The sequence below is a fragment of the Polyodon spathula genome, chromosome 18 (assembly GCF_017654505.1).
Source record: "Polyodon spathula isolate WHYD16114869_AA chromosome 18, ASM1765450v1, whole genome shotgun sequence".
NCBI lineage: Eukaryota > Metazoa > Chordata > Actinopteri > Acipenseriformes > Polyodontidae > Polyodon > Polyodon spathula.
This window is the reverse complement of record NC_054551.1, coordinates 28,485,194-28,498,526: the sequence shown is the minus strand read 5'-3', so window position 1 is coordinate 28,498,526 and position 13,333 is coordinate 28,485,194.

The window sequence follows — 13,333 nt, the reverse complement described above, 5'->3', positions numbered from 1 at the left end:
TCTGCTGTGACTTGAAAAATGTGACAATTGAAATTCTAACTTGAATTACCGTACTGTTGACTTTTTGGGGTATAATTTTGTAGTTCCTATGATTACACAATGTTAAATAATAGATCTAAGTTATGTTCATACAGTTTTTTTTTGTTTGTTTTTTTTGTTTTTAATGGTGTCTCAGTCCTAAAATTCTAGGTTATGCAAAACTTTTGTCCATAGCTGTACATTACAGATGAATGTTATCATACAGTATAAACACATTATACAGTATACATTTTCAACCAGTAGTGCCACTTCAGAGCTCTTGTATTCTCTTTGAAATTGAAGTTGCTTCCCCAGTGCCAGCACTGGCCTATCAATTATGGAAGTGTTACAATATATTTCTCTGGCAACTGCTGTCTCCCAGAGCCCATCGTGTCAGATATACCAAGCATCAAAAGAAACTTATCACTATTATAACACATTTATTTTCGAAGAAAAAAAAAGGTATATAAATGATGGACATTGATGAAATGTTTTTGGTTGCTTTATAATCACTTGATCATTCATCCTTGACCATGACACGCATGAGTCACTATGACTGAAGCATATGCACTTAATCACCTGATTAGTAAGGCAGTTGTTTGGACACTGGATATGGAGTGATTTCAGCTGTTGAACTGCAAACTTGAATAACTGCAATTAAAAAAATCACAGAAAGAAAAAAAATAACACTGCCACGTCCGTCAAGATAGCAGCGCCATTGTGCAATTGGCATGTTGGTGACTGAACTAGGGCAGCGTACAGTGGTTCGCCATCTTGTTTGCTCACAGCCATAATCGGACACACTGTCAATGACAGGCCACGAACGGGGAGACCAAGAGTCACAACACTTACCCAAGATCGATAGGTCATTTTGCAGCATCTTCGTGATGTCAATTGTTAATCAGCACAATAAAGTCACTGCACTTGCTCTAAAACAGAGTTTGTCATTTTTCGTTCACATGATAAATTGATAAATTATAATTAATTTTATCCAAATATCAGTGATAAGTTTCTTTTGATGTTCAGTATATAATGTATCCCTCTTGCAGCACAACATGACTTGACTGCAGAGCTGGAGGCTGTTTACAAAGACTAGCCAAGCGTGTTCTTTGGGAACTCATCTTTATTTATTCCACCCCCCACAATGAAAAATACATCTGAATCATATATTTAAATAAGATTTGCAAATCTCTGATCAGACTGGTAAATTAAGTCAAATATAGAGGACTTGATGGGCTGGTTTAATGAGATTTTGTGATTTTTTTTTATGAAAGAAAATGGTTTCTGGCAGGCAACCCACTATGAACCTTTCAGCTCACTAAGCCTGTCAATCAATCGCAGCACACATTCTCACAAGGTTGCTCTGAAAAAGGCAACCCCTAAACTGTCAACTATCAACCATACTTGAGGGAAATAATTCAACTCTCAAAACAAGCCCTGCTGTGCTTTTGAGTTTGGCCTCACCCTGCCAGTCACCACCAGTTGCTCACTGATATGAAAGATAAATAGACATGCTAGAAACATATCTTCCCGTTTGCAGTCCTTATGCCATACTGCAAACTCAAAACGTATACGCAAAACCATAAAAATGCAGTGTTACAAAAGCAACCCATTAAGACCCAGCATCATCTTTTTATATCAAAATAACGTTAACAGACACTCAATTTTATGATGTGATTAAAGGCATATTCAATGTATTAATTGTGGTTTTCTTATTTTGTAGCAAGATAAGTCAGTAAGTCTTAGCATAGCTCAACTGTGCATTTGTGTAAAAGAAAATTTAAATATTTTTTCAATTGGGACTGATTAGGACATACAGAGGTAATTGCGATCATTAAAACACGCTCACATAGTAAACAACCCCCCCTGCACCCACACAAATTCTAATACAACAGGCTCACATAAGACAGCAAGATCCCACCAGGCCATCTACAGTAACTTTATTTGAAACATTTAAAAACAATTTGCAAATATCATTAGTATTCTTATGACACAGAAAAATACTGCAATTTCGTTAATCAATAATCAATTTAATTGTGAATGTCATATTTTATTAGCAATCTAGGAAACTGTAATTACGCTTTAAAGAATAAGAACATGGCCATTGATACTCTTATTTTACCAGGTTTTTTTTTTCTCCCAATTTGAAATGGACAATTGTATTTAGGTTACCACCCCCGCGCTGACTCGGGAGTGGCGAAGACGAACACACGCTGACCTCCGAAACGTGTGCCGTCAGCTTCACTCTGCAGGCCCGCCATGCAGCTAACCCAGAGCTACAGCTTCGGAGGACAATGCAGCTCTGGGCAGCTTACAGGCAAGCCCACAGGCGCCCATCCAGACTGCAGGGGTTGCTGGTGCGCGGTCAGCCGAGGAAGCCCTGGCCGACCCTGCCTTACCATAGCTAGTAATGCTTCACACTGTTAACAATGTTTTAATGAAAACTGTCAGCTTCACATGGAAGCAATTCGGTCTAATAGTAACCAAATGAGTGTTTGTTGTGCATTTAATTAATGGCACAGTGTGACTGGCCAAAACAGTCATGAGAGCTGTATAAACAGTTGCAGCTTCATTTGTAAAGTTGATCTAGGAATAATAAAGTGCAATTACAATGTAAACAACAACCATAAATTGCAAGTCTAGATGCCAGAGGATACTGGAAAATAGCATGCTAACATTTTAAATTAAAGTATTAACCATGCATTATTTTGTTTTAAATACTGTGATGTAGGATATGTATATCCTCTTAATGCATTGAAAACTCAAACCTTACCAGAAGATTCCGCAGGAGGACATTCTCATTTTTCATTGCAGGTGCAAGTGCCTGCTGCCTTAGACTAATTAAACATGAACAAAAACATCAATTGAGGCCCATAGTCTAGAGAAGTTAATTTCTCAGAGGGCAAACCCCCATCAGGTAAAAATTGCAAAAGAAAAAAAAAAAAAAAGATTTGTTACAATGTTAATTCCACTAATTGTAATAAGGAGTCACATGTCAGCACATTTTATAAATCAAATAGAAATAGACAAAATGTCCTGGTTTTGCTGCGGCAGTGAATCCTAGCATACTGAATTCACAATTACACTCACTTGGCTTTCCTTCAGGGAACAAGCCACCAGTCAGACTGAACAGATAGGGCTGTTTAAGAGAAGGCTCAGCAGAAGAAGATACTCCCTGGGGACAGAGTGAAGCGGACAGTGCTGATGCCAAAACTGGGCAGGTATGCATGAAGTCTCAATCCCTGTGCTATGAACCATTTATTTGACAAATTTTGTTAATTTATGTGTTTGGATTCTAAAACAGACTCTTTTATAACTGCAGCCTAAAAAAAAAAATTATCAAGTAAATGTGACTGTTTCTTTGTTTCTGGAGGTAAGGGATGCCTAGTTGAAAGCAGATGAGTGCATAATATCATTTTCAACAGCATATTGTGGTAACACCAAAGAGCAATTCATTACTCTATAATTACACATTATGTTATAGTTACTATGTATAATACATATAAAGCAATGGTTTTGTAATTGTACTGTAATTCCACATGCAGTTGTGTAATAATGTGTTCATTAACATACCCTGTACTATACATAATACAGCATTTTCATCACTACAGTTCTTGTTTTTTGCATTATTGTGTTATTTACAAGTGAAACATTTTTAAAGACGGTTTTTAGCAAGTTTTACGTAAAATGGACAAGCAGATATATAGGCAAAACTGTAAAGTGTGACATATGTACAGACTTACATAATGTACTCTTCCCTGTTGCATGATATACATCCCTTGCAGGAGATTCATGTAACAAGCCTGCTGTCATTGTGGGTTTGCTGAGTCACCTTCATGAGTTATTTAAAGACGTTTAATTTCTTTCTTTTTTGTTTTTTTAATGTATAAAATATAGTTGGATGTCCATGAAACCATAATCAACTGTTGTTGATTATAATTTAGATGAGCTTCCGTTTAGGAAAGAATATAGTCTATAAATGCCATTAAGAGGACATCTTAAAGGGTGCCACTTAATGGTATGATGCAAAAATTATTTGAATTGATTTCAATTAAGTATAATGTTTTAAAGTAAGCATATGAATAAGAAACAAAATACCAGTAACTTGGAGCTCCTTGTGAAAATGCACTTTAAATGTGCAATCAAAATACATCTTCCTTGAAACCCTTTGCATGTGAAATGTCAAAATGTCCATTTTAATGGAGGAGTGCAACACAGAATCCTCAATTCAAGTATTTACTTCTTGTTCTTGTTTTGTTCTGAAAAGAGACTTAATTGCTTTGTGTTTTGAGTTACCTCTTGATGAAGCCAAAGTGCAATATTGTTTTGTTATATTGGTTTTTAAAGGCTCCACGCATATCTGTTGCCATCTGATTTTATCAGCATTTAAATTTGATGTTTTTCCACTAAATTTTTCCAGGAAATTAACAAGATTTTGTAAGAGGAAGTAAAATCATAGGAATAAAATTGATAGACATAGAGAACAGAGTAAAGTAAGAATCCAAAAAACACCTGATAATTAAAATAAACAGATAAAAATACTCCCATATGCAACTATATGAAATGAAAAGGATATAAAGGATACCTATTTTCGAGGTAAAAAAAAAAAAAAAAGCATACAAAAACCTTTGTGAAAGAAAGGACCTAACCAAAATGTTCTGAATTCAAGATGAAACATTTTTAAGATCTTTTATCAGCCTCCCACATCTGTGCTCTATTACATTAATCATAAAATCCATTACTTTGTTTCCATGGACACACTGTCACAAAAATCTTCTATTAGGCATTGTGCTTGCTGGCTACAGCATCAGTTTCTTTGACTATCCAGAAGCAGATTCTGTTTTTTTTGCAAATCAATTTTGCCTCTGAAGCATATCCTGAGCCTCCTCAATTAGTCATTATGTTAGTCTCTTACTTACAGTACCGATACTTCATTATTTTGATGAAAGTAACACATTTGCCATTGTTAATAGTATAATTATATTTTATGATTATTTGAACCTTTTCATTCATTAGATGTCAATACCTACAGGTATTTCATTTTTTTTAAATCAATTTTGCCATCATTTTTCTACATTAAGGGGCAACCTTTCTGCTTAAATACAGAGGCTACCGAAATAAACAAAACAACTGTGTACTGTATAATTTATCAGTTGGAGTCAGATCTACTCTGGACTATGGCAAACATCATGATAGGCTAAAGGCACAGTTTGAAAACTTTAAGAAAAAGTGAGTGGTTTTCTCAAAACTGCATTCAATTCTAAAACCCTAGGTCCTGATTTGAGATACACCCTCTGTCTTTAAGAGACAACTACATGATGAACTGTGTACAACAGCCATGGTATTTAACTTGAAAAGCATCAACAATTTATTGGAAAAGTACAAAGTAAAAGACTATAATTTTCAAACATGTTGGGCCTTCAAATTACTAACAACAGAACTAAGCTGTTTATGTTTCTCTTTATGTTGCTTTGTGTTGTTTTATATTTGCTTCAAAACACAAATCCATTAACTTCTGCTTCTTTCAAAACCTGGAGGTGTCTCAGAATCGATCTAGCTCACAGCAGTAGAGTTACACAGAAAATAACATCTGAGTACTGAAACAGCCAGAGCCAAAGCAAGCCCAGTGGGTATAAGTGACTGGATAACTTTAGTTTTCTGCTTTTGTAGTTTCACTGACTAGAACATTAGGTTTGAATCTATTTTTCCCTAAAATGAAACTGTTAATGTTTCAAATTACAAATAAACTTTTTTTTGTTGTTGTTATTGTTGTACTTTTAATTATGGAAATGTGATCTGTAGAATTGGTATAACAATAATGTGTTTATCCAAATGCATTTACTGTACTGTAGGCTATAATTAAAAAACAAAATCAACAACAACAATTCTAGGTTTTATAGCAAATCAGCTTGCTTCCACTAGGATTAACTTGTATTTTTTTTTATTTTAGATTTAAGTTGAGACCCTCAGATTCCCATAGCTCACAATAAACATTATTTTTCCAAAGACAACCCCCACCCACCTTATGGGTACATGGAATGGGTTAACAAGCTATTTTTGTTGTTGCTTAGGATGCTTGGGATCAATTCGTATTAGTAGGGCTAGGAGTTTGTCACAGAAAATGTGATATAAATCACAGTGCAGTCACAGTCAATGCATTCAAAATCACAGAGAAAATGACAGAGGAAGAATAAAGCCACGGGATAAAAAGAAAAAAGTAACTGTCTATAATAAAAGCATATTGTGGCAACAGGTTCAGCAAAGAAGGACGAGACAAGCAAATGGAATTTCAATTTGTTGCTTTTTTATTTGCTCCGCAATGGTGACTACTAACTAAGCAGAGAATAAAGACGCAAACAAGGAAATGGTAAGCGGACCGGAAGTGTAACAAACTTTGAGGGCGCGAAATACACACACAAGAATAACACAAAGAGGGTATGGGGCTGACAAGAGACATGTACATTAAATTAAGTGCAACCATACTACAATTAAACAACAAGTGGAACAATAATTGAAATTAAAAAGAGAAAATGTTCAATGTATATCCCGCAGTGTAGGGACAGTAATTGTCAGAAGAGGTTTTATCTTTAAGAAATCAAATAGGTGGTAGAACTGAAATACAACACGAAACAATAGAACATTTATTTTTTCTATAACTCAGTTTCATATTGTGAACAAAACCGCAGACTGATTTAAATACCTCTTCCAATCTAATTTAAAATGGGTTTCCATTTAACTGAATTGGCTCAATTTCATAATTTCCTGCTTGCACTGAAACACACAGCTTATTCTTGAGATAAATTCTGGGGAAGTTACCTTAATACACTGGAAAAACTGTGTTTCCAGGCTGGATCCTCATAGTTTAAAATCTATATGAAATGAAACTACACATGCAACACAGCAATACGAATATTAAAGGAAGTAAAAATAATGACTGGGGATAAGCAGAAACAAACTGCAGGAATTACTGGTAAAACTTTAGTTTAAAGATTTGTTATAAACAACCAATAATGTATTTATTTTATAAATATGCTATTAAAGGGTTTTATAAACACAATACAATTAAAATCTATAATAAAACTTAGTTTCCATAGCAGCAAGGGAACCGCTGTGTATAAAGGGAGACATTGGGGTCCAGTCTAATGATCTAAACAGTGAAGGGTATTCATGTTGCCACTCTATCTAAGCATTTAATCCTGCTACATCAACAGCCTTTTTCTACTGTTTTTTTATGTATTTAAAACATTAAATTTGTATTATACTTGATATAATAGCACAAGTGATATTTTAAACAGTTGAAACTTTGGGATTCCCATGAGTGTTATAATGTCTTGATATTAAAAAGTAAGTGCATGACAATTTAAAAACCAAAACCCTCCAGGGCCAGTCAAACAGTGAATTTCCATCCACAACATGACTGGGAAAAAACAATCAATGTAAATTTCAACAACAACCAAGAGAATAGTGCAAACAAATTGAAAATTGATTTGTATGTCACAAAGCAAGCAACATTTGTAATATTCCAACGGGGAATCCAGCAGAAACCTGAGTTTTTGCTACAGAAGTAGGCCATAAAAAGATTGGATAATAATAACAGAACCCAAGAATCTATCCAAAGTGATAGCAGCTGTTAGATTTTTAATATTTAAAATATGTTACCAGGAACTGGGATGGGCAAACAAATGATCAACTGGTAGCATGTTGAGTTTCCTGTAGGACTGACAAGCAAATGTAACACAACAGGTATTAGGTTTCATTTGGTCAAGAAATGTGAATTTTTTGGTATGTGAATTTTTCATTTAAAAAAAATAAATAAAATAAATGTATTTTCCCAATGGGTCAAGCATGGCTAAATAACATTTTAATCAACTAATCACTCAACGCAAAATTCACATATTGGTTATAAATACTTGTTTTTTGCAGATTGGGATAATGATATGTTATAATAAAATGTAGTTTGTGACTCTAATTTTGTTAAAGCTCCAGGAACTGCTGTTTTATATACAAGTTCATTCAAATAAGTGAATGAGTAGTTAGTTAATCGGATTTCCTGCCTGTGTTATAATCATTTGTGACTTGCTAAAAAACATTAACCCTACAGTAACCCTAATCCAAATCAAAACAACTTAAACTGAGAGCCAGGGCAGAATCTGAGATTGTATCCTGCTTCTACCTGATTTAGATTAAATACATTTTATCCAAACTGTTTTACAAAAAACAAAGCAAAAAAAAAAAAAAAAAAAAAAATGATTACTGTCAATCTGTGTGTGAGAAATAATGGGCATCACACAAAGTTTAGGTTTTCTTCCGTTGTTGAAGATTTGGAGATGCCGTTTTCCACAGGGGTTTGTCCAATTTAAGTTCAGTGGTGGCAGAGGGGAAGATTCAGACCTAGAGAGAAAACAACATACTCATCACTTTATTATTTAGCAGGTTAGCAGGGCTGCTGAGACCAGCATGGGCTGAATGTTTCAGGTAATGAGTGATGCTTATGGAATAGAGATGCTGTGGTTTCTAAAATAGCGCAATGAAAGAACATTGACAAAGTCAGTTAAGCAATACATCTGAAGGAAAAGTGTTCAACGTTTATTATTTCAAGAATTACAGAAAACAGTCCTGCTGTAGCACTTTGATCTGCACACAACATGCCAAGAAAAACAAACAAGAGAGTACACATCCAATGAATAACATTTTCACATTTTCGTTTTCAGAAGATTTAAATGGATCCTTGTTGTGTTGTGATCGAACTGTGTTCAGTTCTCTTCCTTCTAATTTATAATCACCCATTGTCATATTCAATTAGAAATTGCCATACAGTTCTTGTAAAGCAGTGACATAACCACTGAATGTCTACAATCAATATTCCCCTTTGCACCTCTTGAAAAATATCCTGCAGCAATTTATGAACAATTTTTTGCAAGCCACCATATGTATACTAAGCGTAATGAATGTATTTCCATCTGTTTTCTTATCCAGCTTTCATTAGTATTTCACTCTTACTATCCAGGCTTACTGATGCAGAACCTCAGCTGAAGAACTCACCTCATCTATATTTTCATTTAGTGGTTTACTGATCTAACCTGTTGGGAATGGAAACTTGCTCTCATTCTGCTTCATATAGCCAGGCTGTGTGCAAGCAGCTGAGGTGTCCTTATATGAAAGATACTTAAATTCAATGTTATAAGTGATTAATGTCCCTCATATGACATTTCTAGAATTCAGCACAACCAGCAACATGTGCAGGTTATAATGTCCATGGTCCGCATGAAAATGTACTGAAAGGAATGACCTCATGTTGGTGAAATGAGAATGCAAACATGGCTTGGTAGCACAACACAACATAACAAAATAATATAGTAAGGAGAAATCACTAGAAATCATTTTTGTGAGAGATTTTACATGTGTGTGCACCTTATTTCTTGATTTGTTAAGGATACCTCTGTAATGCTGTATGCTGAAAGCACATCAGTGTTTAAAGTTATATGTCACTGTCAGTCAGGCTCAATATTTTGCCTTCATCAAAATATTCACCCTGCTTTGATCACTATTTGACAGATTCAAAGAATACCTGCAACTCATTTCCAACACGTTTCTTGAATAAAGGGCCACAGGTGTTCACCATGTTCTTATTGTTCTGATAATACCTTTACCTATCTAAAAACAAGATAAAAAGTTGACAGGTCTCACAGAGTGAGAAGACAGCTGAGATTGGACTGTCAGCATGTCTGTAAAATGACAAGCCAAGTCATGTTTGAGTGAGATACATTATGTGCCATTGTACCTGGAGCTACTAGCGATTGTGAATTACACGAATGATAATATGATCGATTGTCTGCACAGATAAAGCCCAGAGCAGTTACATTGCTGGCCATAAAATAGCAGACCATATATATTCCAAGATCTAGAAGCACTGACCAATCAATCTGAACTAATGGTCAATCTAAATGTGGTCCGAAAAAACAAACGGTAACCAGGAATACAATTGCTGCAGAGAACTTTATATCAGAATTGTCCAGGGAAAAACAGGATAAGAGGTTTATCCACTTCATTAGGAATATAATCATTCATTCTCCAGCTTGTCCTTCTACTCTTCCATTGTATATACTTCCAATTAAAGAGGTTGCAGCTCACAAAAGAATTCCATACATCTTCCCTGTTATGCACTTCTATTTGCTACATAGGTCTCAAATGTGCAGCTTTACATGAGTTCAAACATTCTCAGTTTATTTTACTGCTCACTGCAAAGCACGTCAGTCAATAGGGGAAGCAGCTGGTTGATTATTGACAGCAATTACGGCATTGAAGGGATGGTGAAAATGTACGTGGAAGCGCAAGCCTACCTGAAAATAAGTATAAAAAGGAATGAAAATACACTTGAGACATATGTAGCAAATTTTAGTGCACAACAGGTAAGATTTCAGGAATTATTTTGTGAGCTACCACCCCGCTAACCTCACATATTAAGAACTGATACCTTGCTCTAGTATTGACTGTCTGGCACCTCAACGCATGCTTAAAAAAAAAAAAAAAAAAAAACTACATTTCCAAAAGGTGCCATCACATTAAGTTGTAAAATAACTCAATTCTCATGATAGCCCCCCTTCCTACCAGTGCTCCCAGGCAAGCTCTACACAGCACTGGTAAAGCCTTCAACAGTTTGATCTGTTCTTAAGGTAGTGTGTCCAAGACCCAAGCCACAATCAGGAATCACTTACTGGATCTACCTCCACACCCAGTCAGGATCTACTTCTAAAAACAGCTCCTGCAACCGTTTTTAATTCATTCTTTTAACTCCCCTGGCATATACAATCACAGAAATTGAACACATTTTTGTCAAAACACTTATCCATTGAAATAGAGTATTACTAAGGGTGTACACCTAACAAGTCTGGCTTCAGAGATGCACAAAACAAGCATCTGCATTGTCACAAGTGCCTGTTCTTTTGGATTCTGACTGTCTTTTAGGTTTCATTTACCTGGAAGTAGGGATGAAGGATATAGCGAAAACCCCAAAAATCTGCTGACCTGATTTAAAACAATAGCAGGAATGAATAAATATCAATGAACCTTTCGTTTCCACATTTGTTTTATTATTTTGGAAAGATTAATCATTCATAGTGCAGAAAGCCTGACATAACCCAAACGCCACAACAATACAACTAAAAACAGTACATACAGAATGTCGGTCAAACTTTATTTTAAGAGCTTTTTTTTGTTTATTAACTGTTAACAAACATTGTTAATTTTTAGCTAAGGGTTATGGTTAATAAAAACCTGATTTAATTTGCTAAACATTACTACAGTAACAATTTGAACTGATTTCAAGCATATGATCGACTGGGTATTGATCATCCATAGGTCTCTGGTGTTTGAGTGATCATCCACAGGTCTCTGGTGTTTGAGTGATCATCCACAGGTCTCTGGTGTTTGAGTGATCAACCACAGGGCTCTGGTGTTTGAGTGATGATCAGGTCTCTGGTGTTTGAGTGATCATCCACAGGGCTCTGGTGTTTGAGTGATCATCCACAGGGCTCTGGTGTTTGAGTGATCATCCACAGGTCTCTGGTGTTTGAGTGATCATCCACAGGGCTCTGGTGTTTGAGTGATCAACCACAGGGCTCTGGTGTTTGAGTGATCATCCACAGGGCTCTGGTGTTTGAGTGATCAACCACAGGGCTCTGGTGTTTGAGTGATCATCCACAGGGCTCTGGTGTTTGAGTGATCAACCACAGGGCTCTGGTGTTTGAGTGATCATCCACAGGGCTCTGGTGTTTGAATGATCATCCACAGGGCTCTGGTGTTCAAGTGATCATCCACAGGGCTCTGGTGTATGCAGTTTTAGCTGGCCTATTATATATTATTTACTAGCAGTTAACAGAAAATAAATAATGTACAGTAACATGTTTATTAGCTGTTTGTTAACAGTTAATAATGAAAAAAAACAAAAAACGCCCTTGACCGTAAAGTGTGACCAGAATGTCTTCTCAGTGTTTTGCAAGCCTTAATCATTGATCTTGATTCTTAATTAACCAGTTCAGAATTCCAGATTAAATAAATAGATAGATAAGAAGAGTAGTCTTTTTAGAAAAGCTGGACAGAGACCTATCTCAGAAGGAGCATAAAAATTGTTATTGTAGAGCATTTACACGTGGGTATATCTATGAAAGATGCTCTTTCCTTTAAACAATACAGTGTCTCACATGTACTGTGCTGCTGCACATACTCCACAGCACTTGAATAATTCTAAAAGACAGGAGAAATTAGACCCATTATGCTGTCTAGACATCTTGAAAGTGAGAAAGGTAGAAGTGTGTGATTGCTGTATCAGAATAATGTGTGCTGGTGCTTTTATGTTCCAATAGCTGAGATGTAAGAATATAGTTTTAACTGTGATTGTAACATTCTAGGCTATAGGTACTGCCAGTTCTAATTCATATCCCCTGCTCATGGTGCAGTAATGACCCTGAAATTGTTCCCATTTTAAGAAGCCTGGATTAAAACCTAGCATTAATGGGACGAGGACATGATTCTATACCTGGTTCAGGCTTTCTGGTTATTAGTAAGCACAGCCATTTTTCATTCCAAGAACTAGATGTGGAATATATCATTATCCCACCATGAAGTATAAAGCAATAGGATTTCTACAGCTCGTTAACTGTTAACTGTTGTCCATACAGATATTTGGACAATTAGATCCATCTGGCTTTGACCGCTGTTTATGTACACAAATACATTCAGTTATAAACACAAATCTTTCTAAAACATATTTAAATTGTATACTTTGTCGCATGTACTGGTTTTGGGTTTCATAGCCTATAAGCTGGGCCCCGGTTTTATCGCGTTCCCTTAAAGCAATTTAGTTTCAGAAAAAGCACATTTTTCCGTTGTACTCTTTGTAACTACTACCAAACTCTAATTTCAGTTTTGAAAACTATATAAATAAATGCAAAGTGTATCGTGTACATGTAGTAATGTGCATGTTTATGTATATAACGCAGTTCAAGTTATGCCACTAGAGGTCAGTAGCGCCCTACATACTTACCCTCTACCTAGGATACTGTGGGGTCGAGAAAGTCCTTAGAAAACACTAATGTGTAGGTTTCAACAGAGATTGTTCTAATAAAGACATTGTGATTAAAGTTATGCTCTTGCATCTTGGATCTCGGGTTATTACATATGGCGACAAGGAAATCGGGCGACTTGTCTTAGGTCGTTGAAAACTAAGACAACGAAGGAGAAGAGACAAGTGTAGCTGCATAGCTTCGGCCAAACCTGCTAACATTAGCGGGAGCGCTCACAGACAACGGAACATGGC